The sequence below is a fragment of the Neofelis nebulosa genome, chromosome 12 (genome assembly GCF_028018385.1).
Source record: "Neofelis nebulosa isolate mNeoNeb1 chromosome 12, mNeoNeb1.pri, whole genome shotgun sequence".
In the NCBI taxonomy this organism is placed as follows: Eukaryota; Metazoa; Chordata; class Mammalia; order Carnivora; family Felidae; genus Neofelis; species Neofelis nebulosa.
In genome coordinates, this window is record NC_080793.1 from 7,005,671 (window position 1) to 7,011,670 (window position 6,000).

General features: G+C 58.5%; 1 long non-coding RNA gene across 1 annotated transcript; it reads left to right on the forward strand.

Annotated features, from left to right (window-relative positions):
* The first annotated feature begins 337 nt into the window (after positions 1-337).
* Positions 338-2,640, forward strand: LOC131491222 (uncharacterized). The gene is made up of 3 exons (XR_009251366.1): positions 338-941; positions 1,907-2,013; positions 2,220-2,640. It is a non-coding gene; the product is annotated as an uncharacterized LOC131491222 (long non-coding RNA).
* The last annotated feature ends 3,360 nt before the right edge of the window (positions 2,641-6,000 follow it).

The following is a 6,000-nucleotide window of genomic DNA, read 5'->3' on the forward strand; positions in this document are numbered from 1 at the left end:
GGGGGGTTGTGGAAGGTGCGGGGCCGTCTGTCCGTTGGGATCTGATGGGCCTGGAGGATGCCCCCCCCCCCCCCGCAAGCCCCTGCTGGGATGCTAATCTCATCCTGCTAATTAAAGTTTGCAGTTCTGTCCCCAACTCAGCTCCCCACTCTTGAACAGTATTAGCTGAGTTGCAAACAATTGCTGGTCCAGACAGAAGCCAGAGGAAAAGGGCCTCTGGAGTTCACGTTATAAAGATAAAAAACGGATTTGAAAAATGTTTATACTTCTAAACAAACGACTGCTAATGAACAGAGCGAGTTTTGGAAACTGAATTTTCAGGACCCCCCCCCCCCGCGGCCCCAGCCTGTTTTGTGGTGGTTTCCCCCACCACCCCCCCTCCCCGACCCCCGTTCCAAGGACAGGAGGCTTGGGATTTGGTGGATTTGGTCACTGCAGCCCCTCTTGGTCTCTTGGCCTCAGATGATCAACCAGCGCTCCTCCAGGCCCAGGATCGCCTATCCAGGCCGTCTGGAGTCTAAAGCGACAAGCCAGTTCCCCACTAAGACCTGTGGGTCTGGGGCGCCACAGCAAGATAAAGTTATCTTCAGCTCTGTCCCAGCGTCCACCATTTTGGAGCTGCAGGAGTCCTCCCTTGAGCGCATGAATCAGAAGTTGGGCTCCCAGAAAAGAGAATACCCCACCTCCAGTCCTTCCCCAGTCCTTTGCTGCCAGCGCTGTGATAGGGGAAGGCAGGACCGCCCTCCACTCCTCCCCATGGGCTGGCCTTCCAAGCAAAACTCATCTCTGGGAGCAGGTTTAGAGTTTAGCTGATGTGAAAGTCCTGCCCCTGGGCAGTGTTTGAATAGGACTGAAACGACAGATGACAGCCAGCACCGTCCAGAACTAGGAGGACGTTGGAGATGATGCAGACCAACCACTCCTGCTTCCCTCTCTTACAGGTGGGCAAACTGAGGCCCAGAGAGGGAAGGAGACTGACCATTGGCTAGAGTCAGAACCTAGCCCAGGACCCAAGTGCCTTGGCTTCCATTCGGTGTGCATTGCCCCACTCTGATTCTTCTGTGGAATCCCCTGTGTGATCAGAAGTTCAGGAGCTGGGGGGCACCTGGGTGGCTCCGTGGGTTAAGCGGCCGACTTCGGCTGAGGTCATGATCTTGCGGTTCATGAGTTCAAGCCCCACGTCGGGCTCTGTGCTGACAGCTCAGAGCCTGGAGCCTTCTTCGGATTCCGTGTCTCCCTCTCTCTCTGCCCCTCCCCTGCTCGCGCGCTCTCTCTCTCTCTCTCTCTCTCTCGAAAATAAATAAACATTAAAAAACATAAGTAAATGACCGTACCAGCCCTGGGTTGTCTTAAGCCCCCACCCGGCAAACATAGGTCCACATCCTAATCCCTGGAACCTGTGAATGTGACCTTAGTTGGAAAAAGGGTCGCTGCAGATGTAATGAAGTTAAGGATCCTGACGTGAGCGCATCCTCGATTCCCCACGTGGGGCCTCCGTGCCATCGCGAGTGTCCTTATATGAGACAGAAGAAAAGGCAGGGTCGACACCGAAGGGGGGAAGGCCAACTGAGAGGCAGAGAGGGGAACGCCTGGAGCCACCGGAAACTGGAAGAAACGAGGAAGGAGTCTTCCCTGAGTCTCGCGACGGGCCACGGTGCCGCTGGTACCTTGATTTGGGCCTTCCGGCTTCCGGCACTCTGAGATTAATCTTGTCGGCCACCAAGCGTGTGGCCATTAGTTCTGCAGCCACAGGAAGCCCATACGGCGGTGATGCTGGCTGTGATGCCGGGGTGGTGGCCGTGGGAGCGGTGACGGGGACGCTGGTGATGGGGAGGGGGCGGCTGTACTCATTTCCCGGGGCCGCAAACTCTGTGGCTCGAAACAACTGACATGTATTGCCTCGTAGGTCTGGAGACCAGGATTCCAGAATGAGATGTCAGCAGGGCCGTGCTCCCTCTGGAGGTGCCAGAGAAGGAACGTTCCAGGCCTCTCTCTGGGCTTCCGGGGCCTCAGGTTGGCTACCGCATGCCCCGTTCTCAACCTCCAGTCCCTTGTCCTCACATGGTGCTCTCTCTGGGTCTGCGAGGCAGCGTCTGCCTTCTGGGTGTCACTGCCTCTGGGTCTACACCGCCCCTTTTTATAAGGACACCAGTCATACTGGATTAGGGCCCGCCCTAACGACCTCTTCTTTTTTTTTTTTCTTAATGTTTATTTTTAAGGGGGCGGGTTCAGGCTCCGAGCTGTCAGCACAGAGCCCGACGCGGGGCTCGAACCCACAAACCGTGAGATCATGACCTGAGCCGGAAGCCGGACGCTTAACCGACTGGGCCCCCCCCCCCCCCCCGGGCGCCCTCCCCAACGGCCTCATCTTAACCTCGCTCATGTCTGTAAAGTCCCTATCTCCAAATAAGGTCCCATTCTCAGGGACAGAGACACAACTCAGCCTGTACCAGTGGTGATGATGGAGAGGGCGGTGGTGACAGAGATGGGGGAAGGTACTAGGCCTCAGGCCCCGACCCTCCAATTCTGCAGGAGCTGCGTGGGGAGCAGTGGCCAGTTCAGAAGACCAGGAATCTGTTCGTGCAGTGAGGTGCCGGGTGGGAGTGCCCCGCTGGAGGAGCAGGGAGATACAAAAGATGACCCCAGGGGCGCCTGGGTGGCTCAGTCGCTGAAGCGTCCGACTTCGGCTCAGGTCATGATCTCACGGTCCGCGAGCTCGAGCCCCGCGTTGGGCTCCGTGCTGACAGCTCGGAGCCTGGAGCCTGCTTCCGATTCTGTCTCCCTCTCTCTCTGCCCCTCCCCTGTTCATGCTCTGTCTCAAAGATAAATCAACATTAAAAAAGAAATTAAAAAAAAAAAAGATGATCCCAGCACATCGGTGCCAAGTTCGGAGTCAGACACCCTTTCGGAAGTGTGGAAGCTGTGAGGCCTCCAGCAGACCCTTTCACGGTTGACCTTGGGTTGGACCCGATATAGAGAATGGGCCCGGTTGCTGACAGTTATCTTCTGGGGCCGCCTCAGGCCAGAAGGATGTCCCGGAGAGCGGAGGGCAAAGGGCGAGGAAGGAGGGGCTCAGCTTGGCCTCTGCCTCCTCCCTCTCACAGACCTGCTATGTTTCTTCACAGCCAAGGCCCCGCCTCCCCAACTGCAGAAACCCCCCCTGAGGGCAGGGACCAGGCTTGCAGGGCTGGGGCTGTTTTAAAGAACACAGCCAGACCCCTGCCTTCCCTCTCTGCCCGGGCGCAGAGGACAGAAGACAGGTGGATGGCCCCCTGTTTGAATGTGATCTTTCTCCACCAGACCCTCGGTGGCTCCAGGAAGCTGTGCGACAGGCTGGGCAGAAGAGCAGAGTCAGGCTGGCCTGGCCTTTCTTCCGCGAGCCCATAGCATAGGCTGAGCAAGCCCCCACCCCAGAAAGCCAGCCGGTCTCTGGCAGAAGACAGGCAGGGTCAGGCCGCTGGTGTTTTCCTTACCCGACACGACAACCCCACCTCCCTTCTCAGCCTATCTTTCTCTAGCTTTTGGGGGAGCGAGACTGATCATGACCGTAGCTCTCGGGCATTCCCGCGTCCGGTGGTGACGATCGGTGAGCGCACGCTCAGGCCAGGTACTCTCCTGCGCGCCCGGAGACAGTGGACAGCAGGACCGGGCTCCCACATTTGTGCTGCTCACGTTCTAGGGAAGAGAGAGACGAAGAGCAAAGAAACAGGCCCATACCAGGATCCAGGGAGTAAGACAAGATAGAGAGGAAAGGAAAGCAGAGTGAAGGGCTGGGCTAGAAAGAACCAAGGGACTGGAGTCACTGAGGTGAGGGGGTGACCGTGGACCTGGTGCAGTGACGGAGTGAGCCCCGGGAGAGGTCCGCAGCTGGGGGAAGCAGCAAGTGCAAAGGCCCTGGGGTGGCTCATCCTGCTGTCCTGAGGTGGGGGAGCAGAGTGCACAGGTCACCTTGAAACCTCACAGCTTTTCTAGATCCGCCCGAAGCCAATGGAGGCGGGGAGGGGCGGGCGAGAGCGAGCCAGCCGAGGGCTGACTCGTGTGGTTAAAGAATCTCTGCTTTCCGCGGAGCACGGATCCGAAAGGGGCCACAGGGAAACTGGAGGAAGAGGTAGGGGCTGGTGGAGACCAGACAAGAGATGGTCGCGGTGGCCTGGTCAGGGACAGCAGCGCCGGGGAGATAAAAACGGCTGGATGCAGGGTGTATTTTGAGAAAAGCCATCAGGATTTGCCAAAGGATGGGCCGTGGGTGTGGAAGAGAGAAGAATCAAGGAGGGCTGTGTCATCATGAACAGTGGGAGGTACCATTTCCTGAGCCCAAGGGAGCCGTGGGGGTGTGGTGGGGAATCAAGCGTTGACGTCTCTGAAAAGCCCGTTGGATGCTCCTGTAGCATGCCCTCAGAGCTCTCACTCCCCGGCTTAATCCACACCAACCCCCAAGAGGCAGACTCTACTAGCAACCCCATTTTCCGGATGAGGAAACTGAGGCCCGGAGAGGGGAAGCAGTCCTCCCAAGTGTGGGAGCTGGTGAGGTCCAGCCAGGGGGCTGAGACGCCAGCCGCCAGGAGGAGGCCGGCTGGTCCAGAGGCAAGGGAACCGGGGAAGTGAACCCAAGCAGGAGGGGAGGGGCGCTGGCCTCACAGCGCAAGCAGTCCTGGGACTCCAAGCGGGACATCGAGGAAGCGATGACCGCTAAAGCTGAAACGTGTGTGTGTGTGTGCGCAGACCATGACCCCAGAGGGATGGCCCAGACCCAAAAAGGGTGAGGAACACCGTCCCCCGCCCGCCCCAGCACTTCCGCAGTCCTTAAACCCAGGACTGACTCCATAACTGTGCCGGAAAGCTCCAGACTATTCCATTCCCAGGCTGGACTACCTCCGGCCTTCAAGGAGACCCAGGGCAGGGCACCACCACCCTCTGGCACCTCTGAGTCCCATCTTCCAGGAGAAGCCAGGCTGAGCCCCGCCTAAGTCATGCACTTTCTCTAACATAACTTCCTCCTACCCATCTTAGGACGCGGCAGGGAATAAGGCCAAGTCCCTTCCGTCAAGGAGGGTGAAGGCTTATGAATAAATGTGAGGTCGGGTAGAGGTACAGGTGTCGTGGGGAGGAAGGAGGCACAGCCAGCCAGAGGAAGATGCGTTTCCCTGTCAGAGCTGGAACAGTAACTCCCAACTTTGGAGCCCTGTTGAATTCTCCTTTCGTCTTGGGGTCCTCCCGGCTCCCGCAGCCGTGGGCAGGCTCCTAGTGAAGAGTGTCCCAGAACCTTTGTCCCCCTACTCTCTCCTGCCCACACTCCGCCCCTCCTCCCAGCCCTCGCCGCCCCCCTTTTCTTTGTCAGCTACCCATCCGGGGGCTAAGCCAGATCCCAATGCCCAGGGGCCAGAGCTAAGGAGGGGTGTGAGGCACCTGCCCCCAGCCAGAGTGGGGGGCAGGCTTAGCTCCTGCAGGGCCCTATCCCTCTCTCCCCCCACTACCCCCCAAAAGGGATGGGGAGACAGGGCCCCTGAGCCCCAGGCCCCGGAGGCAGAACACTTCTTGTGGGGCAGAGGGTAGGGCTGCGTATTTGAAAATACACACCCAGCAGATAACACAGACCCAAAAAGGGTGAGGAACACCCCCTCCCCCCCCCCCCCCAGCACTTCCCCAGTCCTTAAACCCAGGACTGACTCCATAACTGTGCCGGAAGGCTCCAGACTATTCCATTCCCAGGCTGGACTACCTCCGGCCTTCAAGGACCAACCACTCCCATTTAAACCCTCGGCCCTAGCTGGGCTAACTATTCCCAGATGATCTCGGTGCTGCCACACACCCCTGAGGGGTTACGGCCATTAGCCCCCTTTTACAGAAGTGGAAACTGAGGCACCACCCGTGGTAGACCAGGACTCCGAGTCAGGACCGACGCCACCCAGCCTATGTTGGTTACCCCCAATTTTGTACAACTAGTGAGCGGGTGAGATTCGAACTCAGGATGGTCGGACTGCAGGGCCCAGGCTCCCGTGA